The 26,636-nt window shown below is 44.1% G+C and overlaps 1 protein-coding gene and 1 long non-coding RNA gene across 4 annotated transcripts in view; both read right to left on the bottom strand.

Annotated features, from left to right (window-relative positions):
- Nucleotides 1–26,636, bottom strand: part of LOC147305505 (IQ motif and SEC7 domain-containing protein 1-like) — a 183,376-nt gene that overhangs the window by 143,454 nt on the left and 13,286 nt on the right. The gene's annotated exons all lie outside the window — the stretch shown is intronic.
- Nucleotides 6,590–9,453, bottom strand: LOC147305506 (uncharacterized). Its single transcript, XR_015126572.1, has 3 exons — nt 9,176–9,453; nt 8,826–8,941; nt 6,590–7,836 (listed from the first exon to the last, which is right to left on the bottom strand). It is a non-coding gene; the product is annotated as an uncharacterized LOC147305506 (long non-coding RNA).

Genomic DNA, 26,636 nt, shown 5'->3' with positions numbered 1-26,636 from the left:
TTTGTACCCCGAATGTTCAGCAAAGATATTAATTACATTAAACATTGGAATTAAAGTTTGGTTTGGATTTTCTAGGTAGAGTATGATATCATCTGCAAATAAGCTGATGATGTGGTCTTCCTCTTTAATACTTATTCCTCTCACCTCCTCACTTTGTCGGATGGCCTGTGCCAGGGGTTCAATATATAGAGTGAAGAGAAGAGGTGAGAGGCAACAACCCTGACGGGTACCCCTCTCGAGAGAGATTTGCTCCGTTAGGCTGCCATTGATTCTAATTCGAGCTGTAGGAGATTGGTAAATAGATTTGATACACATCACAGCACCGTCATTAAAACCAAACCTTTCAAGCACGGCATATAGGAAGTTCCAATCTACACTGTCGAAAGCCTTCTCTGCATCCAGGCTTACTAGGGCCGCACTGCCCTTTTTTGTTTGTATCGAGTTAACTATTTGGAGGGTCCTTCTTATACTATCTTGAGTTCTACGTCCTGAGATAAAGCCAGTTTGGTCTTCATTAATTAAGTCTGTCATAATTGCTCCATATCGCTTAGCGATTATAGATGTGTATATTTTGTAGTCCACATTAAGAACCGATATGGGTCTGTAGTTGTTACAATATTCGGTGTCTTTTCCCTCTTTAGGGATTACTGAGATAATCGCCTCTCTCCATGAGGGAGGTGTTACACCCTCCGCAAGGGTATGATTGAATGATGATTGAAGCATTGGTATCAACTCCTCCTTAAAGTTCTTGTACCACTCTGAGGGGAACCCATCGGCCCCCGGTGATTTATTAGCTTTCAGACTGGAAATTGCTCTAGATATTTCTTCATGACTGATGGGGGCAGTCAGTTTGCTGTTTTGCTGCGTACCAATACGTGGTAAGTCTAGGAAGTTAAGAAAAGCAGTTTTCTTAACTTTATTTGAGGAACATGGTTGTTTATACAAGTTTTCGTAATATTTCTTAAATGTTTCTTCTATTGCTTCCTGGGTATACTGCAAGTTATTTGTAGATGGGTCTCTAATCTTGTGAATCGTATTAACAGCTTGCTGCTGTCTAAGACGCCGTGCTATCAGTCTAGCTTCCTTTGGGCCATTCTCATAATAATCCTGTTTCAAAAATCTAAGTTTTTTTTCCACTTCTTCAGTCAATATATTGTCAATTTCCTTTTTTAGTGTTTTAATTCTGTCTTGGAGCTGAACATTCCGAGTTGTTCGGTATAATATTTCTGTGTTTTTCAATTCCTCCACCTGGCTTAGGTACAGGGCCTTCCTCATTTGGTGTTGTTTTGAAGTTATAGCAATAAGCTTCCCTCTGAGCACAGCTTTGAATGCATCCCAAAACACCGTTGGGCTAATTTCTTCAGTGGAGTTTTCCTCTATGTATTGCTTTATATCTTTCTTGATTTGGTCTTTCGTTTCTTTATTATTCAGACAGCTCAGATTTAACCTCCAACAGGTATTTCTACGCCTACTATTTAGATTTAGCTTTAAATGAATGGCACAGTGATCAGCAATATCTGCCACTCCAATTGTGCATTCAGTTACTCTGTGTAGATCCCATCTGTTCATTAAGACATAGTCAATTCTTGAGTAAGTGTTGTGAGTCTTTGAGTAGTGTGTATTAGAGATGGACCGATCCGATATTACGTATCGGTATCGGTCCGATACTGACCTAAATTACTGGATCGGATATCGGAGAAAAATAAAAAATGTAATCCGATCCATTAAATATCACGAAAGCACCTCACAAAACTTGCAACACGCCGTAACTCACCTCAGAACGTTAGCAGTCGGAGCAGTATGCATCACGTGATAGAGCGGCTGTGGCATGCGGGACCTGTCGGTGGTCTGGATAGCATTTGGAGCTTCGCTAGCAACCCGGCATTTCATCTCCGACAAAGTTATCCCCGAGAGAAGTAAAGCAAGTGTGTAAGTCCATCTCTGAATGTTTGTAAAGCATTCCTGCGTTAAGCTTAACAAGCGACTGCCTCTCGCTCTCCTGCTGCTACTTCAATCGTGAAACTGCTTAAATGATCAGCTGATCGGCTTTTCTGTCGCGAGTCCGTGTCTCTTGTTTGTTTTTGGCCCACTTTGCACCAGAAAGAGGAAACCAGCGGCTGAACAACAGAAGCACGTTTAAGCTTGATAAGCTGTTGTTAGAATTTATTTAATATTACTTTCTACACCAGGATCTTTTTCTACGTAGCTGACGCTGGTAACTGTGCAGGGGCGGATCTAGCAAAGTTTAGCCAGGGGGGCCGATAGGGCATGAACAGGGAAAAGGGGGCACAAAGACATACTTTTCTTTCTTATTCTCATTTAAAATGTCTAGCTTTTAATAAATAATTATCTGACACCCAAAGTTTTAATTTGATGTAAAATGAATAGAAGTCAATTACTGTACATAGTGACTATTAAGTCTAATATATACCCTAGTAAGCTATAGTACTTTTTCCTTTGGGAAGGTACCATCTGTGCAGTCTGCAATTTTGTTGAAGAAAGATGTTGAATCTATTTAATATTTCTTGAAAAATAATTGATTTCTGTGCATTTTTTTTCACACTGCATCAAATTAAGGTTGATTACGTCGATTAAGCATCAAGAGGTGGAGCGTGAGGGGTGGTTCCCTATTTTTTATTTATTTCTTTTTGTTGTTGCTGGGAGTTGGAACCCTATTAGTTAGGTTGCTTAATATTTACGCTAAGTACTCTTTAAAATACCAGAATAGGGAGGATGGTGTAGGTCTAAGTTTATTAGATTGATCAGTATTGCTGAACTATGAAATATTTTTTTTGTATACAGGTATAACAGAATAGCTTTAGTGTAGTTGTTGTTTTAAACTTGAGTATGAACTTGCAGACTTGCAAAATGCAGCAAGATATTTTAAAAAAACAGTTTTGTTGATTAAAAAACACTATATCGGATTCATATCGGTATCGGCAGATATCCAAATTTATGATATCGGTATCGGACATAAAAAAGTGGTATCGTGCCATCTCTAGTGTGTATACTCCTTATCCAGTGGGTGGTGTTCCCTCCATACATCTACCATTCCATGCTCCTTCATAAATGTATTAACCATTCTCGCCAGGCTGTTTTTGCTTCTATTTGTGCTTGTTGTATCAATTCTATGGTCGAATACCACATTAAAGTCTCCTGCACACAGCACAGTCCCTTCAGATTCTGACATGACTGTAGTAAGTAGAGTCTTCACATTTTGTTGGTTGCTCTCAGGGGGAATATAGAGATTGATTAGTGTCACCGCCTCCCCTTCTAGTTTACCTCTTACAATAATGTATCTCCCCTCACTGTCCCGAATTTCTTTAGAACATTCAAAATTAACTGAATTTTTAATAAGTATTGCTACCCCCCTTTTACGACTTTTCTTGCAAGTACTATAGTAAGAATTTCTGTACCCAAATTTCTTCAATTTATCATGCTCTTCCTGCGACAAATGTGTTTCCTGTAGATATATTACATTGGCATTAAGCTTTCTCATTTTGAGTATCACTTTGCTTCTTTTAATTGGGTTATTCATCCCATTGACATTCATTGACACCAGCGTTATATTCCTCATCTTTTCACTGTTAAGTTTTGCTTTATTTTTGGCTTATCACTATCATAGCATCCCACACTAACTCTAAGAACTTGGAACAAGATAACAAGAAACTTAAGAGAAACTGAAAATACGTATTTCTTACCCACAGCGTCCCTGTGGTTCGTGGGGTATATCCCTTTCAGATTAGGGGCCCCCGTGAGATCCAACATAGGTTCCTTAAGAAAAAAGAAAAAAAAGAAAAGAAAACCTACCACTTTCCGGTCTACCTTGCCTTGAAAAGTAACAGAGTAATGAACCTTTAGTTTCAGAGTTCTACTGTTCAGTCATTTCCACCGGATTCAAATGTTTGTATCCTCACTTATAAGTTCTCGGTGTTAGATCGCTGCCATCCCAATGCATTTTGCAGTCGCTCCTCCAGCATCGTGCTTTCCCCGCTCCGCTGCGGCACCTCCACCTGTATTCCTCTCCTCCTTAGCTCCTCCGCCGCCGCCCGGCCACTGTCATATGTCCTGGCGCCGCTCTCCCAGTGGATCCTGATTCTGGTCAGAGGCGTCTGGAAGCGAATTCCTCTCTCTTTTAAGGCTTTCTTAATTCCAGCGTATTCCTTCCTCCTTTGAACCACGTCGGCAGCGTAGTCATGATCAAAGAAAAGCTGCTTATCCTGATGTACCACCTTTTTCTTCCACGCTGCCTTCAGCACCATCTCCTTGGTTGAGAACTGAAGAAAATTAACCACCACCGATCGCGGAGGTTTTTCTGGTCCGGGTTTTGGCACCAGAGCTCTGTGCGCCCGCTGAATATTTAGAGCAGAATCCGGCGGGAGCGAAAGCTCAGCTCTCAACAAGTCCTCCACACACTGCAGCACAGAGTTTCCTTCAGAGCCCTCTTTTAGGCCAAAAATGCGAATGTTGTTCCGTCGGCTACGGCCTTCCAAGTCAGCCAGTTTCGTCTGAATATTCCGTTGTTGCTGAAGCGACTGGATTAGAGCGTCTTTTGCGGCCAAATTCCACCTTTCCATCTCTTCCAGTCTTTTCTCAGCTTCTTCGAGTCTGGTCTCATGGCTAGCTAGCTCGTTCGCAGTTTCTGCCAGCTTGGTATTAATGTCTTTCTTGAAGCTGTCGAATTCGTCCTTCATTTCTTGTGTGATGTCTTTCTTAAACGTGGCAAACTCGGTTTTAAACTCTGCTTTAAGTGAGTGAATTTCCTTAATGATGTCCTGGAAGTCTGCGTGAGGGTGGCTAGCTACATCTCCTTCCATCTGCTCGCCTTGCACGCTGTTCTCGGACATGTCTGCGTTGCCCCCTCTTACCAGCTCCACTTGTTTCACAAAATCCTTAATGTTTCCTTGTCTTTTTGACCTTCTTCCACCTTCCATGGCATTTATTACACGGTTTAGCGGTGGAAATATTCGAATTCTGGTTCTCTTTCGAGTTTTGACTGGGAGCTGCAGGTTTATGCTGCCATCTTCCTTACGTCCCCCTAGTGGTCCCCCTATTTGTCTAATTTTAAAATTTGTTTGAAGATCTGAAACAAAAAGCTAAGAAATCAGGAAGGCAGCACATACTTTTCCCCAGGTCTGTTCAGTATTAGTTAAACTGATGTTTCAGCCACTCAGTTCATTTCTCTAGTAATCACGAGGGGATAAAGCAGTGACGAAAACACAAGGCAGTGACACAGCTTCCAGCGTCTGACAGAGTCCATGTTGCTGGGAGACAAAATGTCAACTCTATTGTACGCCACTCAGTAGATATGAGAAGCCCAGCGTATAACCTCCTGACAGTGGTACAAAGACTGTTCCAGCTAGTCCACATGGTATTAGCAGTCATTACCAACCACATTAGACAGAGAGAGAAACGGGCAGATAGACGGACTTTAGAAAGCACAGTTTTAACAGCTGTTATGTAAGCCTCAAAATCTGAATAATTATGTTCAGTGAGCGAGTGTGTACAGCCAGGAGCGTGCAATTTCAAAATGTCAAAGGGCTCGTGTGAGCATGGAATAGGGCACTCAGCATGTGCAAGTGGAAAGGTGTGTGTGTGTGGGGGGGGGGCTGAGTCATGTAGGGTGACAGATGTGGAAATTGCCTGGTCACAGAAATGTAGCGACACCAGGATCATCGTGCAGGAGACTCAGACATCTGATGCAGAGGCATCGATGTTACGAACAGAAACAAGCATGTGTGTTTTCACTAGAAAATACTGCTCACTTAAGGTCCAGTTTAGAGAAGAACGCAGGATAAAGCAGCGTACTAATTAGGCTGTGGTGACCTTGTGAATGACTAGTTGGTGATGGATGACAATGCAGTGCTTGGATCAGCTGCTTGGTTTCCAAAACCAAAATGATATCAGCAAAATGTACAACGCAAGGCTTTAAAAAAACTTTAAAAACATCATGTGAAAATACTAAGTACATCCAGGAAACTGCTAAAGGTGTTTCAACACCTTTAGCAGTAATTCAATTCAGTTTAATTCAGCTGCAAAACAAGCCGAATGATGAGCCCTGCATCGCTGTGCTGACAGCTGCTACGAGGTGTCTGTGCTGATTCGCCGTGTTTGGTTTTCACCCAACATGGTGCCGGGTGTTCTGGCCAAACACCTCCACGTTGGTCTCATCTGTTCAAAGGACATTGTTCCAGATATCTTACGGTTTGTTCAGAAGCATCTCTGCAAACCTAAGCTGTGCTGTCACGTTCTTTTTATAGCTGAGATTTTCTCCTGGCAAACAATCATTCGTGTTCATTTCTTAACTGAGGCCTGTAGCGTCTGAGATGGAGCTCTTGAGTTTTTTCCAGTTTCTCCAAGCAGTCTTCCAATCCTTGGAAAGTTGTGTAATTTGTTAGCACACACCAGATCAGTAAACTACCAAATCATCTGTTTTACAGACGTTGTTACATTTGCTGAAAGTTTGGTTATCAGGACCCGGCTGGTACGACCATTTTAACTACTCGATGCACTGAAGGCATAAAAATCCTGTAAAAACTTTCTTTTTCACACGACTGTAGTGATGTTCTGTACACAGCCTCACCTGCCTGACAGAAAACTCTTTGCAGTGATCAGTGAACCAAACTCAGTATGCCCGGAGAACACGACGGCCCGTGGGGTTTACACAAGTCCCACTGGGTCTCTTAACCAGATGTGCAGCTAGACTTGTTCACACTGTTTCACTGTCACATCATCACGCCATGACACAGCTGATGAATTCCCTCTGAAGGATTAAATGGGAAAATCATTTATTCCAGCAAAAACAACAGAAAGACCTGAACCACCAATGTCTTATTAACAGTGATACGCAGCGTAACAGCAGTAAACTTTGGTACTACTTCATCTTTAATGTGCATCTTAAATGTATTTCATACAAACTGCTGCCAGCAATGTGTCATTTAAAAATGTTCGTAACACACATATGAGCAAACAAGAAAACTGAGACGTTAAAGTTAGTTTATAAGACAGGTTATAAATTCATGCTGAAAACAGCGGCTGCACCATGTCAAGCTACAGTCTGAGCTTTGTGTCGTCATTACTCAGTCAGTTAAGCAGAACAAAGCATTAAATTTAAATCGGAAACATTTTCTTGTTACAAGTAACGCTGCTATCTTTATGCTCATTGGCCATTACTTTTTATTACAGAGTTAAATACATGAAGGAGGCGATCACAAGGCCAGAAGATGAGGAAAGAGAGGAGGGTTTACACACACACACACACACACACACACACACACACACACACACACACACACACACACACACACACACACACACACACACACACACACACGTGTGTATTTATATCCTTGTGGGGACATCTCATTGACATAATGCTTTCCCTAGCTACTTACCCTAACCATTAAAAATTAATGCCTAACCCTAACCCTGACCCTTAACCTAACCATAACCTAACTGTAACCCTGATACTAAAACCACATTTTGCGTCTCAAAAATGCCTTCAAACTCATGGGGACCTGGGCTGTTTGTCCCCACGAGGGCTGTTTGTCCCCACGAGGGCTGTTTGTCCCCACAAGTATAGTAAATTACCAATTTTTGGTCCCCATGAAAGCAGTTGTGTTTGGATGAAGGACTTTGCATTGAATAAATTGATGTTCTACAATAGAGAATTATTTTTTTGAACCACCACCACAAACACACATGGCACACTCTTGGGTCACTCCTGAACTGATCCAGCCCAGCACCGTGGACACCGTGGACCAAACCTGCTGTTTAGTCTCTGGCTCGTAGACGCAGCTCTCGTCCTTCGTGATCCTCCGTGTGAAAGTTGGTCAGCTTGAAACAGAAGTTGATGTTTGAGTTCAAGTGTTGAATTTCAGGGTGAAATCACAAATACGAGCGGTCTGAATACGGCTTTCAGCTTCAAGCAGACAAGCTTGAAGGCAGAGCGGCCATATTTGAATCAGGCATGTTTTTGTTGCTTTTCTCTGGTGGAGTGACAGAATTTTATGATCATTGGGTATAAATAGGTGAAAATCTAGATCCTAAAGGAGAGCGAGGACTCGTCCCATCATTACCCATCATGCCTCCTGTCTGTCCTCGGCCTGCTCTGTCAGATTACAGCCCTCTCTAATCTGATTAGAATCTCATTAGCTCATCTAACGGCGGCCTGCCGCCGAGTCACTGCCACATGTCAAACAGCCTGTCATAACACACACACACACATGCAGGGACTCAGCCGTTAGTGTGTATTATCGTGTGTGTGTGTTACTCCGTCTTCAGTCATCAACATATAAAGGCTTTGACTTAAAGTAGTCCAACACAAACATTTAGGATCGTCATGCTTTACACACTGAAGCCAGTTTTCCACACTGAGTGGAATACACGATCAGAGATGTTCACATTCAGAATTTAATCGTGTAATCGAATTTAAGTGAGGCCTTTGTGCCACGTGTCATGAGATTCTGTGTTTAAGATGAACATGCACCACTGGAACAACGTATGTATGACACAAAAGACAAACACAATCTGCCTTTAACAGTTTCATACAGTATTTCTATCTGAAGTATTGTAGAAGGGACACTGAACAAATCCTGCAAGGATTCCTGCTGCACTGACTCTGCCCGCAAACAGCCAAACAACAGCTGAAAGCAGCCAGTCATGCTGCTGCGTTGACATGTGAACAGTTTCAGCTGTGTGGTGGCAGACAGATCTACTTTTTGCTGATAAAGGCTCAGGTAAGATGTACTTATCATTTTTCATTCCCCACTAAGACCCAAATGTGAACAGGCATGGCTGATCAGTGCCAGAGATGCTGAACTCACCAGTCCTCACCTGCGAGGTGGAGCAAAATCACAGCAAAACTTTCTTGCACAACTTCACCTACTTCCAAGGTGCATGGAGAGGATGAGAAACTCACAACGCAGGGACTCCAGCAACACTTAAAGTAGAGAGGAACAACTTTATTAACTGACCAACGCATTTCGGCTTGTGGCCATGACCCTGATGAAGGCCAGAAGCCAGTGTTAGCTACTGTTAGGTGGCATCAGTGAAACTTTCTTTGAAGTGGCTCTAACACTGATGACTCTGATGCGAATAATTTCTCATAAGATGTCAGAATGCCATCAAACTTTATCAGAGGGATACTCTAGCTGGCATAGTGTTAGCTTCTTACCAGCTGTTGTTGTTGTGTAGCCTGCTCTGCTCACAATAAGTAACTGCAACAGTACTGGGAGTAAAAATCATGTTAATGCATCATGTGTTAGAGCTCTGACTTCAGTTCAGGAGATGAGGCTTGAGGTGAGGAGGAAGAATTTGAAGTTTTATCCAGATGTTGGTTATTTTATCTCTTTCCTTCACATTTTTTCTTTTTTGGTGAAGAGGTACTATCCTTCGTATTTTGAGTGTGAAGGTGTAGACACAAATTAATATTTGCCTATATGTTCTCTTTTTCTCCACCTTTAGCGTACTACACATGTGGCGGGCCACATACAAAAAATGTAATAAGGCATTTTCATAAAACCATTTAATTAAATGACTGTCTGCACCTTTGAATAAAGAAAAAGATTGTCAGCCTGACAGAATCAGGTAAAGGGGCAGTTTGCCATCACACACAGGTCTCCCCCATTAAAGAGGTCGCTAACCTCAGTGGGAAGTTAAAAATCTACTATATCACATCCCATGGAAAGTATGTCTCAGCTCCAACGATGCCACCGCAACATGCAGCCAGTGTTTCTGGCCAATTAACAGTCAGTGAGAGGTGTGAAAGCGGTCCTGAGAGCTCACATGAAGGACACAGGAAGAGATAAGTGACTTTAACTGACATCAGTTAACGGTACGATTAAACGTGGTTACTCGTCAACCACAGAGACGAGGAGGAAGCCGCTGATCGAACCCAACACAACATCTCAGAGCTTTCAAACCGGTCAGCTCTGGAGCAAAAACAACATGAATGTTTGATCAGCGGAGCATTTTCTGAAGCTGAAGAATAAAGAAATGTAGCTGCTCTAATGGCTACTTAAAGCCACCACATGGTAACGTTGTTTCCCCTCTCAGACGTTTGGGTGAATGAGGTGCTCAGTTAGACCAGAAAACTCCATATAATCTACAGTTGCCGCTTGCTAACCAAGCTAGCCAGCTGACACTGGCTATCTTTTCACCCACTCATCCAAATATGGTCATTTCTGGCTTCGATACACCCCTATAGCAGCTCACCAGTGAGTCACATCATGGTGGCTGTGTCCATCTGTTATGTATTCTGTGGCTCTGTTATATTTGTTTTGTCTCTCGATTAAATTTTCAGCTTTCAGCCTTTAGGATTTCCATGAATTTATATTTCAGTGATAGGAGTTACATTGGGTCATCTGAAGAGGAAATAAGAGTCGACTAAATGTGGCAAACACTTCATTTCAGACATTTAAATCCTATTTATTTAAACTGACAGCCTTGGTAATGAAGTATTAGCAGACTTTTTATCGTCCATCTTCAAGATGGGATTCACTGAACACCATAAATTCTAATTTACATCTTTAATCTAACTCATGATGTTCACCACGAAGGAGCAGTGATTAGAAAAAGGAGGTACAGGGTCATCTTTGGACTGTCTGACTGCAGCGGGCTGTAGGCAGGTTAGTGAGCAGGCAAACACAGTGTGTATGATCAATGTGTATGAGACACAAGATAATCTAAGAATAACCACACAGCCAATCAGATCATATGGTTTTCTGGCCAACACTTCCTATCAGTGGGGTGAAGGGAGTCCTGCAGCCTGTAGGGGGCGCTAGAGGGGTGAAAGAGTTCTCACACGGCTTTCTTTCTGATGATGGCGTGTTTTTGTGTGAAGCTTTAAACACACACTAGTTGCTTCAGTTTTTGCGGCGTGCTCTGCACAGGCTGCGTCTGTCACCACGTCCTGACCTTTAACCCCTAATCTGCAGGATCCCTGATAGAAACAACAGAGCCAAAAAAAGGTGGATGAACAAACGCTCAGAGTGAGAGAGGCTGCATTTCAGCTTCAGCAACTCCCGAAAGGAGGCCATGCCAATAGTGTTGTTAAGGGCAACCATTGCAAATGAAGAAACATGTTGTCACGGTAACAAGGACTGCGTGTGTAAGTGAGTGTGCGTGTTTTAAATAGATTCTCCACTGCTGCTGCTCACAGTTGATTTACTGTTTCCAAAGTCCACACACACACACGCACGGACACACACACACAGACACACACACGCACGCACGCACACACACACACACACACGCACACACACACACGCACACACACACCCTGACCCAAGCCTAATCTCTCCGACAAACTGGCACAAAGTGAGAGAACTTTCTTAAATGTCCCCACTCTGTTTAAAGATGCTGTGGCATTCAACTTAAGGCCATTGCTAAACCAAAGGAGGGGAAAAAATCATCAGTCATCATTCTGTGTAAAACCAAATGCTGAACTGACGTGAAGTCTAGTGAGGTAAAATAAAAGTTAAGCACTCTGGATTAAAATCAAGAGGAGGAGCGATCTCATTCCATAATCCCATAACTTGAGCAAAGATCATTTTTGCAGTAGTTTCGCCTGCGTGGTGGCAGACTCTCTGTACATGTTGCCATAGTAATGATATACGTAAGGATGTGAAAAGTGTGACAGGTGAGAGGAGACTTTGATCTTTACGGCACCTTGGACTGAACCATTAACCCTATCCCTTAGCTGTGAAATGTTGGACATGCATGAAAAAATAATAAAAGTTTTGAACACCTCCGAGCTGCTGAAAAAGGCCCAACAGAGACTGTACTTCCTGAGAATTCTCAGGAGGAATAACATCACACAGAGACTGCTGGTGTCCTTCTACAGAGCCACCATTGAGAGTGTTCTAACTTACTGCATATGCATCTGGTACAAGCTGCACAGGGGCTCAGAGGAAAGCACTCCAAGGGATCATTAACACCGCCCAAAAGATCACTGGCTGCCCTCTCCCCACACTGGAAGTTCTACACAATGCCCACTGTTTTAAAAAGGCCCAAAACATCATAAAAGACACCTCACATCCTGGCCACTCCCTGTTCGAACTGTTGCCCTCAGGCAGACGGTACAGGGCAATCAGAGCAAGGACTAATAGACTCAAACACAGCTGTTATCCAACTGCAATAACACATCTGAATACTACAAAAAAATGTCCATCACGCCACTCTTGTGTTAATCTATGCACGGCCTGAAGCATGTGTGTGGGAATGTATGTGAATGTTTTACTGTTACATCTTATTAGTATTTTAAGTATTCTATCTATTTTATTTATTGAATTTTATTGTTTTATTTATATTTTGATATTGCTAGGGATGATGCAATGATCGGGGACCATTCTTCATTTCGTTGTTCTCGTGACAATGACAATAAAGTTTCTGATTCTGATTCTAAAGTTTCTGATTCTGATTCAGAGAACCACATCTTACCATCAGGCTGCCATGAGAGTAATAATGTAACTCCTGGGACCAATAACTCATAAAGGGTTTCAGAGCACCAATGGTACGTCCTTCCAGTCACATCGTTCAGGCACAAATAAACACTACGATGAGCCGCGCGTCAGCCTGGACGACTGGTCCAAGCAACGTGCTTCCTTGAATGAAAAAAATAAAAACATTTTTTGGTAAATGTAACAGTTTTTTCTCAAATTTCCAGTATTTTCTTTTTACTTGTTAAACTGTACCAGTTCATACATTTAGCCATTTTAGTGGCTAAATCAACTTTGCACACATGGGACGCCCCAGCAGCAAATACCCAGGCCCACAGTGCTGCTTTATTGTAGGTCTGTGTGCTGTACGACAAGAAGACAAAGCCACAGCTCTCAGGTGCTTTCTTTCTCCCTCTACAGCGACCTTACCCCCTAACTTTTGTCTATACATCCTGTGCCAGCAGACACCTCTGCATACACGCACACACACAGTCGGACTCCAGGGTGTTGTCCTGCGGCTCGGCTCTGAGAGGTAATTCATCACCTTTCTATTCATATCAGCCAGCCCAGTTTCCCCTGCAGTGCACCCACACACACATTTACTTACACTTAGGGCACGCACACATCGTGACACAGTGGCAACACAGGCCTGAGTGCTAACACACACACACACACACACATACAGGTGCATGGCAGGCCGCTGATATTTAAGTACTGTGCACCTCCATTCAACAAGCCTGCGGCACTCAGTGCTGCTGAAGCTTCTTAGCTCTCTCTCTCTCTCTCTCTCACACACACACACACACATGGACACACACACACGGACACACACACACAGCAGCTGCAAATGTCAAACCCCGGGATGAACAGGAGCAGATAGTGTAGCTCACACTCACCACTCAGTTGTGCCAACTCTGTTCCTCCCCAGAGTTTCTACAGAGTTTTAAAGGGTCACTAAAATCACACGAAACAAGCATCCCCAGGTTCTTTTGGCAGGAGCAAAAAATAAATCACATCTAAACCTGCACAAATGTGGACCATGTTCCTTTCTTTTACCCTAATAGAGCAGCACCATGCAGCACTTATTTTACTGCAGTACAAAAAACACGAGTGATGCAGCCTGTAGGGGGGGCACTTCTCTGTGATGCTCTGAGCTTCTAACTGCTGATCTACTTTGCAGTTATATTTTGCACTACCCTACATATACTGTACTCCTTCTATTCTCACATAGAGGAGTGAAGAATACTCGACTCTGCTGCTGCAGTGACCCAGTTTTCCTGCAGAAAAGATTCAAGTCTTATTTGAATCTAATTATGCAATAAAGTTTGGTTGCACGTCATTTTCCTCTGGAATCCTGTCAGTAGTTTTGGGATGGGTTCAGTAACAGTTTCTCTGACACACTCAGATAAACTTGTTGGGGTTTCCTCCGTGCTACTGTACGATCTTAACCTTCCAAGGTCAAGTCCTCTGAGATGACACAGACATGCATTTATCTTTGGTGTTACTGCAATGTTCAAGCAGCAGTTAGTAAAACCCTGTTCAGAAGAGAGCAGAGTCGAGAGCGGTCGAGTCAGACACGCCATGAAAAGGAGGAGCTGGGGTGGGCTGCAAAGTGGCTTGCCATAGCTGTGTTGTGAATGTAAAGAGGCTACAGCAGCTTAACGTGTGACCTGTGTGAGAGAAGCAGAATCTTCAAACGTGGCTGTGAAACAGTCAAAACAAATCTTTTACATGACCTAATTAAAACGTGAAAGTTGAAAGAATAATGTGAAGTGACGAAGGCATCACACAGGAAGTGACCCGCTAAAGTCTGCAAACATTTATGACACCAAGCAACCATATTATTAAATGTGTTAATCAATATATTCATAAAATGTTCAGCCTACAATGTAACTCATGTTGCAGTGATGCAAAACAACATTATTACGATTTGTTTAGGTCATCATGAGCTACAGTTACATTTTAATGTAACTGTAAACAACACATGGCCTGTGAAGCCACAGGCCATGTGACCGACTGCAGGTAAAATCTGCAGTGATGTTTTCATTGGCACTCTGGCTGAATTAAAAAAGTGGAAGGTTTCTTCATAGGCTTAGGTACTCTCTATCTAACATTCACACTCTCATGACTGCATTGGCCAATCACAGTTCAGCATCTTGCTCAAGGATACTTTGGCACACAGACTGGTACTCTGGAGAGATCAAACCACCAACCTTCCATATGATAGAGGACCTGGGCCTGCTTGACCTCCTGTGTGAAGAAGAAGCCTGACCGATCTGTCTTTGTGCATAAACTGTGGCTGAAAACAAGGGTAAAATCAGCAAAAGTGAAACACGGCCTGGATGACACTCAGACTTCAGTTAGTGTCTCAAATGTTGGGCGAGTTGGTGATCACCTCGCCTCCCCTTCGGTTGCTGTTCAAATAACTGTTTGAATGCTATAATGATGACATAGAGCTCTCCTAAATCAGACAATAGGGGGCTCCAAATCAGGTCTCAATCTTCACGTATGAGACATGTCAGGCTGAACCTATTCACCAGTTTAAAAGTCACGGGCATTTTAAAAACACTGTTTTTTGGGGTTTTTTTTTTACTGGTAGGCAGTATTAATAATAATAATCTGATAATAATGTCAGTGAATCTTTAATTGATCTGAATCACAGGAACATGAGTCACATTTTGTAGAAAATTCAGGGTTCTATTTAGTCTCGTGACTCGATTATGAAGTTGTACATCAGTGCAGCACATTGAGGTCCATTAAACAGCCAGGGACTGCAGTTCATTTAACCCCCTCCTGCTCATGAAGAACAAAGGTTTCCGCTGCCATGGCCAGAAGAGTTTAACGACCTTTAAACGTGACATTAAAACAGCTTCTTGCTTCTGACAGTAGAAACTCTAACCTCAGCCTAAAACACCACAGACTGGGGTGTGATTCCCACTCGTGCTCTCTCTGTCAGCACACATGTACCATCCAAAAGGCAACAAGATGGGGCCCACAGGCATTCTGGGAAACGTAGGAAACCAACGAGGTACAGGCGTAAAAACGACACCAGAGAAGTTTGTGGAAGAGCAAACTCGCTCTCTCCCAGACTGAACAAAACCAAGTGAGACTGCTGGCAGCTTCTTTCCCAGCATGCAGTGCGTGCGTCCTCTCGGGTTTTGCAGCAGCGTGGATGGATTACTGGCGATGTCATCAGACTGAGACGCACAGCAGCAGACATTTTCTACCAGTGACAATGAAGATACGGCACCGCTGGCCTCAAAATGCACACAAACACACACCCATCTGGACACACTGCAGCGCCTCTACTGTACCGAGTCTGCTTTACTTCTCATGTCATCATGTCTCACCCAGACCAGACAAGGAGACACTGGAACAAATCGTTCTTTTGGTTAAAGAGGAATTTCAGAACATTCTCTCAAAGCATCAGTCATTAGTAGAATAGCTGCAAATGTGGAACACTGAAAACGCCTAGATTCACAGAAAACATTAAAGAAAACGACAGCAGACGCCTGCCGGCTGCTTCAGTCTGAAACAAGCTTCCCTCTTTAAAATAATCCTCCCTTTAGACTAGCTTTCTTCTAATCGCCCGTCCCTTGCAAAAGAAGATACATGGGTGGGGCTTCTGTACTTCCTGTGTGCCTCAGATGCCCATATATAGATGATCACTTATCACGAAACTGTCTGAAACGGAGCACTTAGTGCTGTCTGGGCTTTTAGGGATTACTATATTATTAATATTTGAAACATGGGGCGCTTATTAAAAACATTCTCTACTGTAACAGTAACAAAAGCGTGACAGTTCCAGTGTCAGGTCAGGGAACCACTGTGATCTGGTTCAGTGCATCTGGTGAGCAGTCAGAAGCAGGTTACAACCATACCTGTTCACATTTGCAGTTTTACCTTGGTGGATGGCCTGTTTTCCTTCTGTCACCCCAACCAATCACAGCAGATGGCCCCGCCCCTCCCTGAGCCTGGTTCTACTGGAGGTTTCTTCCTGTTAAAAGGGAGTTTTTCCTTCCCACTGTCGCCAAAGTGCTGCTCACAGGGGTCATATGATTGTTGGGTTTTTCTCTGTATCTATTACTGTAGGATCTACTGTAAGTGTCTTGAGGCGGCTGTTCTGTGATTTGGCGCTGTATAAATCAAATTGAATTGGTCTAACTGCTGTATGATCGCCATCTACCCCAACTACCCCCGCCCAGCTCCTGTGCAGCAGAAGTCCATAAAAAGTATTCACACAGTGATGCAAGTATGTGTTAAAACATTAGTTCAAAGAAATCATTTATGCTCTCTGGCGGTACACTTGAAGAACACAACAAGGGAAATTTAGGTTTTTAACGATTTATTCAATCATCCAAACATCATTCCATCTGAAAAGTAAATTCATCTTTGCATGATAAGCTAGCAATGCTCCCTTTGAGCTCATTAAAACTTTAGACCTTTATGCAGACTTGTATGAACAAAGCTATGAACAAATCTGTTTCTTTCAAAGCTGACGTGAGCATTGCACACAATGTGCACACTCAAAGGCGTCATATATGCATCCATTAAAATCAAAGAAAAAAGTTCAAAGTTCCCTAACATCATATCCCTAAATCCCAGAATTCTTCAAAACTGTGTACTTGATTACATTTTAGTCCATGGCAACAACTGTGCTCAGGAATTATTTCCTGTTATAGGAAAACCTAACGTTAATCAGGCAGCACAGCACGCAGCTAGCATGCTTCTGTTTGAGTGCATCAGCTGGTAATGGTTGTTTCAGAAGCACCAAACGTTTGCTTTTGAAATATGTTTTTAAAGAGTTAACTGTTAACTTAAGCACCGTCTGCCACCTTCTTCTGTACGCACAGAGTAAATCTGTAGCAATAAGTGTGTCGACCGGCTGACCGCACAGTCTGAAGGCTTCTGTTTGGCTCAGTCTGAAGTCTGCAGCCTCGCCTTTGAGCAGAGAGCCTGACAGATGTGCTGTAAAATAAAAGTCACATCTTTACATCAGCTGGCTGCCAGATTCCTCCCTGTACCATCTGCGTCCTGTGAGATCTGCTGCCAGAAATCAGTCTTTACAACGAGACTTCGCCCACAGATTAATGTGCTTTTACTGAAGAGCACATCAGATTCACACTCAGGTGAGGAACTGACGGGCCTTGGTGGGAACAGGACCTTTTATTTTGAAATTTGACTCTCTCCTTTCACGTCTTCTGGATACCGAGCTGTTGCCATGACAGTGCAGCACTGGACCCCCTCCACCCCACCTTCCCCAGCAGCAGCAGCTCCATGTCTGATTTCCATGTTTCCAAATATAACAGACAGACGGGCTGACGGAGGGAGGGAGAAACAAGACGCTGCGAGCGCTTTGTGAACAGATGCCGTGTGCGTGTCAACGTCCAGGTCAGCTGATGAATGATTACACCATAAATCACCACGAATGATGTCATCTCACTCCTGTCTCTCTCATACACGCAGGCTCTAATTAGATTGCGTAAGGTGCAGTCTACGGCGAGCCAGAGGGGACAAGTGTTTGGCGTTAAGAGATTTTGAGTTTCTGCGAGTCCCTGCACTTGAACTGGGACTGAAGGTGCTTTAATAAATGATGTGATGCAATTAAAAGTTATTTCGAACTATAAAAATATGATTTGAAGAAACGACCGACTTTTGATGAAATGCAGAAATGTTTTTAATAAAATGTGTCCTAAAGAGACAGAACAGGGCGATAAAACAAGACGCTCAATATTTAACCCTTATAATCGTGTCATTTTAGTTTGGTTTTTGCTTTCTGTTTCATCCTTTTACATATATTATTGTGATGACACAATAATATATACAAACAACTGAAGGGAAGAAAATCAGTGGATGGAATATGGTGTCGAATCTATAGTCCTAAAAAAACGAGGAGGATTTGCTGAGCCTGTTGTTTTGTTTCTGATCATCGTTTCTGTGGAGCAACAGAATAAAAGATCAGGATCAGGTTTGTACAGCCAAGGACTTTGGTCAGTGTTTGATTTAATTATTGGCAGCTCGTCGTTCCTCAGACTGTCTGGCTTTTTCTCCAGATGGTCAGCGTCTCCCTCGACTCTTTCAAATGAACCTTGGAATAAAATAAAGACAACATCGTTTTTCACTTTACAGGTTGTTGTTTCACAGCGCACTAAGAGTCGAGTGGAGCTAGCTTGGCCAGTAAACCTACAGTCGTGTGAAAAAGACGTTGTTCACTGAATTCTGTGAAAAAAACAAAAACACCCCAAAAATACTCGAGTCAAATATGACGCGAATCATGAATCATGAGGTTGTCTTAGTTTCTTTCATGTGATCACAGATCATATGTCCCCCCACAGCGCTGTATCTACACTCATGCCTGACTGACACACGCTAAACAACCGATCGATCAAGAAGCCTCGATCGGCTCTAACATATTGATCCAGACAAGTTTAACGCTCTGCCTGAAGGTGTGATTCATCTGTAGGGGAGTGAAAGACGAAACAGAGCAGAGTGCCTATTATTTAAAAAAAAAAAAAAAAAACATAGTTCCTTAAAAGCTGGAAGGATACCAAAATCACTCCAGATGATCAGCGATGATACACGGAGGCATCTCACAATGTCATAAAAGCCATTTCACAACTTTTCCTATAACAGGATTGTTAGCTCCACTGTTGATGAGGAAGCATGCGAAACAGAAGTCGCAGCACATCCGACAGTTAGACTGTAACCACGCAGCTCGCTGCGATCGTACGAACTGACCTCCTGCAAACGAGCCTCGTCTTTATTACGGCTGCTGGTGGAAATGTGTTTAGGTCAGGGTGAGCAGGCAACAGTCAGCGCTGATCAGGTGCTTTAAATCCACCTCCATTAGAAAAAAACTGAGTCATGACTTTTGAGCCCCCCCCCACACACGTTTTTATATCATAGTGAGGACATCGCATTGACATAATGCTTTCCGTAGCCCCTTACCCTAACCATCAAAAATGAATGCCTAACGCTCAGCCTAAACTTAACCACAACCTGTAACCCTGACACTAAAACCACATTTTGAGCCTCAAACATGCCTTCAAACTCGTGGGGACCTGGATTTAGTCCCCATAAGGGCTGTTGGTCCCCACAAGTATAGCAGCATGCTAATTTGCTATCCACACACACACACACACACACACACACACACACACACACACACACACGGTGAAGCGATGCTGCTGACTGAGCTCATTTACGCTCCTGCCATCATCATCAGCACACAGAGAACCAGATGTCTGATGATGATCCCTCCCAGATGACGTATAAATAAAAATTGTATTGTATGTCAGCAGCTGTTTACAAAAACAGGGTCAGAGAGAGAGAGGGTGAGCGAGAGCAGGAAGTGACCAACAGCAGAGTGCGAGGACGACTAACTGAGACCTCGACAGAGACACTTGATATCTGAAAATGTGGCTTGTTTTAAAATATGACAGCAATCGGTTTATTTGGGCAACCCACGTGCTCTTATTTTGAAAGTTAATGCTGCCAACCAGTCAGCCCCGGCCCTTCCCGTCTTGTGTTTCCCCCGAGCTGGCTCACTGATGTTGTGGCGGTCGTTGAAATCCCTCTCCTGCTTCTGCAGAGAGGATCTCACCTACGCCGAGCACGTCTGCGTCCAGCAGCAGTGGAAACGAGCTCCCTGGAGACGCAGCTGATCAGTGCTCTGGATAACACAAACTGCTTGTACTGTCTCAGTCTTTAACATAAACTTTGATGTAATAATGTCAGGGTGCAAATAAAGATCTTTCATTCCACATCAGTTGTGAATATTTGAACATGTTTTAAAACCTCTTACAGCACCAGCTGCACTTTCCTGCTCTCGCTGCGCTCCGTGGCAGCGAGCTGACACACCACAGCACCCACGTGGCCCCGCCTCCTCCCTCTCACTCAGCCCTTTCTTCTTCTCGTCTCCGCTTCAGCTGAAAAACGTTTTTGTTATGGTGTCAAAAACGTGGCATTTTTTTGTTCTTTATTGCCGTTTTATTGTGTGACAATCTTGCAGGCTCGTTTCCACCACTGTAACACCTTCCTGTCATCTCAGACTTTTATTTTAATGAACATCTTAAATATTTGTTAATGTTCATGTTTGTTTTTTGTTCTCACAGTATCAAAAACATGGAAAAAATACTTTGGACCCAGGTCAATGCCACAAGGTGATGTCAGTCAGTCACTGTAGTTGGCTGCTCCTTCCAGAGCCTGGTTCAGTTTGAGCTCTTTTCCTGTTAAAGAGGTTTTCCTCGCCCGTCCTGCTTTACACAGGAGGAACCCAACAGCCCTTCCACAAACACATGTTTTTAACAGGACAACACTCAGCTGGACACTCTTTACCGATGCTGTTTTGCACCAAGAAGACAATGGTTTGAGAGCAGCGTAAGGCCGCCATTATAATCGCCATGCAGCGCCTGAAGAACGCATGCATGAGTGTACCGTCTTGTCAGGTTTTACGGTCATGATACATCAGTACAGATTACACAGATGGAGGATGTTACAACAGATGAGACTTTGTAAAAACACAATAGATTTGGACTTTTCTTACATCGGCGCTGTTGTGGAGATATCACCTGAGTGGCGACAGAAGAATACCGCAGCAGCTTCCTGTGCCATAACGGCGAGCACAAATGGGTGCGGCTGTTTGATGGCGGCACACAAAGCACTCAGCATGGTGAGTATACTGGTGCTCGTGGACAGCCATCGTTGAAGAGAGGTGGTGGTTTACGATACAGGTGTCAGCCACCTACAGTGCAGGCCGGAGATCCTTTCTTAGGTGTTTCAACCCCTGTGTGCTGAAGCACAGAGACCACTGCCTCCTCTTTGACTCCCATCACCCTCCGGAACACAAACTTTGAGTAATCAGGACCCTACAACACCGGGCAGAACATGTTCCCTCTAAGCCTGAGGGGAAAGGACGCTCCTAAAACTCTCTACACTGGAGACACCAAACAGCCACTTCATCAACACACAACATAGACGAGCCACCTCGGCGGGACCAGACTCAGATCAAAGGCCAATGTTCACATGAGCGAAAGAAGCCATCCACTATAAACTATGATATGGTTTTCAAGCACTCAGGACCAAACAACTGAGACTTTCAAACTGTGATAGTTAGAAAACTTAAAACTATAGAATAAAGTGTTGTGTATGGGTTTGTATGAATGGGTGAAAGAGGGTGTAAAAAGTGCTTTGAGTGCTCAGAGAGGAAAAGAGCTATCCAAGTACCAAGCAATGTGCTATTTACCATCCACTTACTGTTCTATCTAAAATAATGTGTCTCAATCTGTGGAAGGAATAGTAATGTTCATCTTTGTCTGTTTAGCTCGTGGTTAGTGGCAGATGATGGCTGTGATGTGGACCTCATGCTCCAGGCCAGTCAGGTCCACATCACACATCTGGAGACTTAATGCAGTTTTAAAAAAAGCAATACAAAGTCTTTATTTCAGTGGGCTCATCGTGCACCTCATGTTAGCGAATAATAATCATCGTCTTTTTGCTGTAATCAAGCAGCTTTGTTTCTGGTCTGAACAACCTTTAAGACTGGAAATCACGGCCTGACTTTCATTCCTACCTTCAAATGACGTTTAAACTGTGAGAGAAACAACTACTATCTGTGAACAGCTGTCCACATGTGGGTCCACAAGTAAGTATGATCCCATGCTTCAGTATTTTTAAAGTGACTTTTGAAAAAGCTCCTCCCCCTCCCTCCTTTTCCTCCCCATCCCCGGCTGCCTCCCTCTTCCCGCTCCACCACACTCACCCACACAGGTAGGGCCTTGGGGTGCGGGTGTGTCACAAGGGTGCAGGGGAGACATCTCCCCCCCTCTGTCCCCTTCTGGCCACCTGTGCCTCAATTTTATCTCACAACTTAAACATTCACATTACTTACATTCTCATAACACACACATATATATAGGGCCTTGAGGGTGGGCACGTTAACGGCGTCCAGTGGACGGTCTGTGTACTCAAACCTACCTCTGGCGCCGGTGCCCACCTCTCAATTTTAAATCCATGTAGGCATTGAGGGTTCTCGGGAGGGGGCGTGCCAACACCTGCTGCTCTCTGGCAGCAGCACCATGCTCTCCCCTGTTTTAAATGCACTTTAGAGCAACACGCAGCAACACTACACATGAGCGGGAGGAGGGAGGTATGGGGTCTTCACACACCCCCGTTCTCTGCTAGTCATCGGGGCGGGGGGGCTGGGAGGAGATGTTAGCTGTCCGATTGGCCTCCCTGATGCTGCGGAGCCTGGGACGGTCTGCTTGCCTCCACCCCGGGGGGAAGGGTAACATCTCTTGGGTCTGGGTTCTGTTTCCCCCTCTGGGGGCGAGGGTACCTGGACCCGGGGTATAGAGTATGTTTGGGGAGTGTGATTGTGTGTACATGTCCATTTATGTCAATCCTTACGTTGGGTGAGTGCTGAGTGTTTGTATATGTGTGCATGAGGGTGGGAATGCATGTTTGTGTCTGTGTGTGCCTGTTTGTCTGTGTCTATATGTCAGGTTGGGTCTTAGACTCCACCTCTCTGGGAACTCCCAGGCCCTCCAAGGCCTATCTCCCCTCACCACACTCCCTGCCGGTGACTGATGCCCTCAGGGGTCGGTGCGTTGGTGGTTCTTGGTGTCCGAGGCAGGGCGCTCAGGTATGTACCAGCTCACTCCCGGTGGCTACTTGGCGGGGCCTGGCGCCTGTTGCTCCGGCCTCTGGGCCCGCGGCTCGGTTCACTCTGGCACAGCTGGCTGCTGGCAGAGCCGGCGGGCACGCCGGTGCAGGTCCCTCTAGCTTCTGCTCGGTGGCTCCTGGGTGACGCCTCGTCTGGGGATCCTCAGCTCTTCCCATGAGGGTGGCACGATGCCCCTCCGGTGGTCCTCCTTGGGCTCTCAACAGGTGATCCAGGAGATTTTTTTTCTCCCCACCCTTTCTCACTGTCCCTCTCCCCTTCTGTTTTTCTTTCCCTTCCTCTTTCTCTCTCCCTTTCCTATCCCTCACTAATGTCTAATAAATAATAAAAACAAAGGTCGATCAAATGGACCAATACGGCAATGCCACGATGATCCATTTGGCAAAGTAAATCCATTGGGTATCCTTGTTGGTCTTCAGACAACAATTCTGACAGCTAAAGAACCAAATGGGACAGGCAGAAAAAAAAAAAGAAGCTCCTCGGTGGCCCTTGAAAAAAAACTGCGTTGACCTGAGACGAACAATTGTTTGTCGGTGCATCTGCTAGCTCTTCCTACTCAATTTAGATAACAAGATCTGATCACAATGTAGGCAGAACGGAGGCAATTAGGACTCCCATTAAAACTAGGCTTTATATGCAGTAGTCCCATAATCACATGTCAGCATCCAGATCAGCCAGGTACAATTCTCAGGTTAATAGCAGAACGAGGTGGGCCAGAAAGCAAGAACAAAAGATCTTTAAATAAAGAAGGGAACAGGATGATACATCCAAGTTTCATTTTATGTTTCTTTTCTTTCTCCTCTCTTCATCCATGTGAATCCTACAGATCTGACTCCTGTGACTCCTCCACACCCACACTGCAGAAACAACATCTCTCTCTCTGTTCATTACCATAACCGTCCTCCATCAGTCTTCCCTCGTGGATCAATGGGATGGAACAGCACTGATTACGGTTACGGCCTCCTCACAGTTCATCGCGTGAGCTCTGGCAACTGATATTACTTAATACTTAGCTTTACTTAATGCACAGAAAATAAAACATCACCATCAGCCGAGATTGTCTTTCCATTTATTTGAGAACGTACAAGCGTGCATACTGTACTCCAGGGGTAAACCAAGCAGTTACAAAGTGCATGCCTTTTTCTTCAGATACAGGCCCTGCCCAGATGTGAACAGATGTTTGGGGCCACCGCTTCATGCAGCACTAGAAGATGATGAGTTCACAGAATCCTCAGCAATCTTTAATAAAAACCATTCAAGGTTCTCTCAAACTCTGTGCAGCTGACTATTTTTGTACTGCCAAATAGGCATTAGGTTTTCCAATCTGCCTCATTAGCCCAACAAATGGGGTTTGCTGATGCTTCCTTTGCATAAAATACTAGAACAATTAGCTAATATGTCCCAGCAGAGGTACAGTTAAGCCCGGCTCCTGACTTTTGCTCAACACGATAACATTGGGCTCTCAGCTCTGCAGAAGAACCACATAAACCAGGCTTGAGAACAAAAAACCAAGTGGTGATGCACTTGATCAATCAATGGTCCATTTCTCCAGTTGCCCAACTGTGATGTGCTGTGGTGAGGTTTATTTTTGTCTTAGTATGGCTGTGCAAACCAACTGATAAATAACTGATGCAACTTACACTTCGGACATTCTTGGATCTGTACGTTTCTGTCGACGTGCAGGTGTTTGATCTTGGAGCAAGGACACATTGTGGATAGATTTGTTGGCAGTACCGTAAATGAAAATTGACACCGACATGTAGAAGTTGCTGCATGCAGTCGGGCTCTCATCAGTTGAAACATTTCAACTGCTTCGTCATGTTGTGCAGTATTTACTGCTTCCTAGTGTGGCTCGTGTTTCTCCCCGCTTCAGCCCAAGGTGCTGCAGGATTAATCTGTGTGAGGGTGTTTTGCAGTTTGCTGCATCATGCCCTAAATGAAATCGCTCAGAAACCAGTGTAGGCAGCTCTGCAACATGCTGTCATGCCTCTGTGCCATAATCTACCCCAGTGTAGTGTGGGATTTATTGGATCGCACTCAGTCAGTCGAAGAGGCAGCGAGCAGCAGATTGTGCTGTGCGATTTCATAACGAATCAGCCTTATCTCCGCTGCTGTCAGACTTCATCATTGTTCTGCACATGTTACATCATTTGCAAGCTTGAGGTCTGCTTTTTCTCACAATATCGGCTGCACCTGAACGTCCCATGACTCAGGGCTCAGAAGGATTTTTTTCTTCCCTGCACTTTGATTAATCACACGAACCCATATCTGAGAGTCTGACTCACCCTCTATCAACCTCTGTGTGCAATGGCTGCACGTACGAGAGCTTATAAGACAAAGCTATAGTACTATAAAATCTTTCTCCATGAGTCATCACTGCGTTTCCCCAGCCTCATATCTGCAGGTCTAACAGGAGCCTCGCTCCTGCAGCTGCTCTGTGCTTGCAGAGGGAAGAAGGCGATACTCCATGTTCCTCTGAGCGAGGTGAAAACCATTCAACTGTTAGCCAGAGTGCTGTCCTTCAAATAGGTTTTCCACAGTTGCATAGCAACAGAGATCACCATGGCCAGCACTTCCAATGCTTCGGCGTTACCAGCTACGAAGGAAGTGCCCGATGGACACACGGGACAGCCGCAAGCCCGCATCCTGTTGCCTACGGCACCGGAGACGAAAGTCACAGACGGCAGCGAGGAGCAGTCATTCAACACTTCCTGATATGATGCGCGCAAGACAGTGTTGCCAGGCAACAAAGCCGATCCAAGCCAACGAAAAACAACTTCAGGGTGACAAAATTAAAACAAAATATGAGCACAAATCAAAAGAGGAAGCTACCATGGTGATCAGTACAGTACACAGTGTTTTCTTTCTGGCCTCTCAGCAAACAACCGCTCCTATTCCAAAAGTATCGGTTGCATAATGCTTTCGAGTCGTCGCTCCACCAATTATCAGTGTTTGAGATTTGTAGCTGTTTAGTTCATCTGTCCTTCGAGTCCCACACGCTCCCGCTTGTCTGCAATTTATAAAATTTTCACTCTACAGCTCTATTAGCTGATAAAAGGATGAATGTTTATCAGTCCGGTACACCCACCAATCACACTGTCTCACAAACCTCTCTGGTTTGGAGGAGGGAACGCTCGAGTGGCAAACTTCACCTCTCCGACTTGTTTGAGTCCTTTAAAGTAAACCCTGTTCAGCTTGCTCGCATATCTGCACCAGCAAGGAATCAAGCAAAACAGATGTTTCCTGGTCAGACTAAGCAAGAGCGCTTGCACAAAACCTGAGTGAGAGAAGCAGCAAAGTTAGTAGCGATCAAAGCCAAAGATTTACACGAGTTTTGGCAAAGCAGACAATGTAGTGACGGGCTTCAAGCCAAGGTTACGTTTGAAAATTTAGTGATAGGATGCCATATTATAAAAACATATGTGCAATACGTGTTCCCTAGTAGTTAAAAGATTTTTACTGCAAGATTTGAAAGCATTTATTACACAAAGAAAAGGCAAAAGGTGATCTGTACA

Source organism: Aulonocara sp. 'chitande type north' Nkhata Bay, linkage group LG20, assembly GCF_057382095.1.
Source record: "Aulonocara sp. 'chitande type north' Nkhata Bay isolate Kocher_YH1m ecotype deep benthic linkage group LG20, A_spYH_male_GT1.1, whole genome shotgun sequence".
NCBI classification, from domain to species: Eukaryota; Metazoa; Chordata; class Actinopteri; order Cichliformes; family Cichlidae; genus Aulonocara; species Aulonocara sp. 'chitande type north' Nkhata Bay.
Note: the sequence above shows the minus strand (reverse complement) of the source record. Positions and strands in the feature narration are given on the sequence as shown.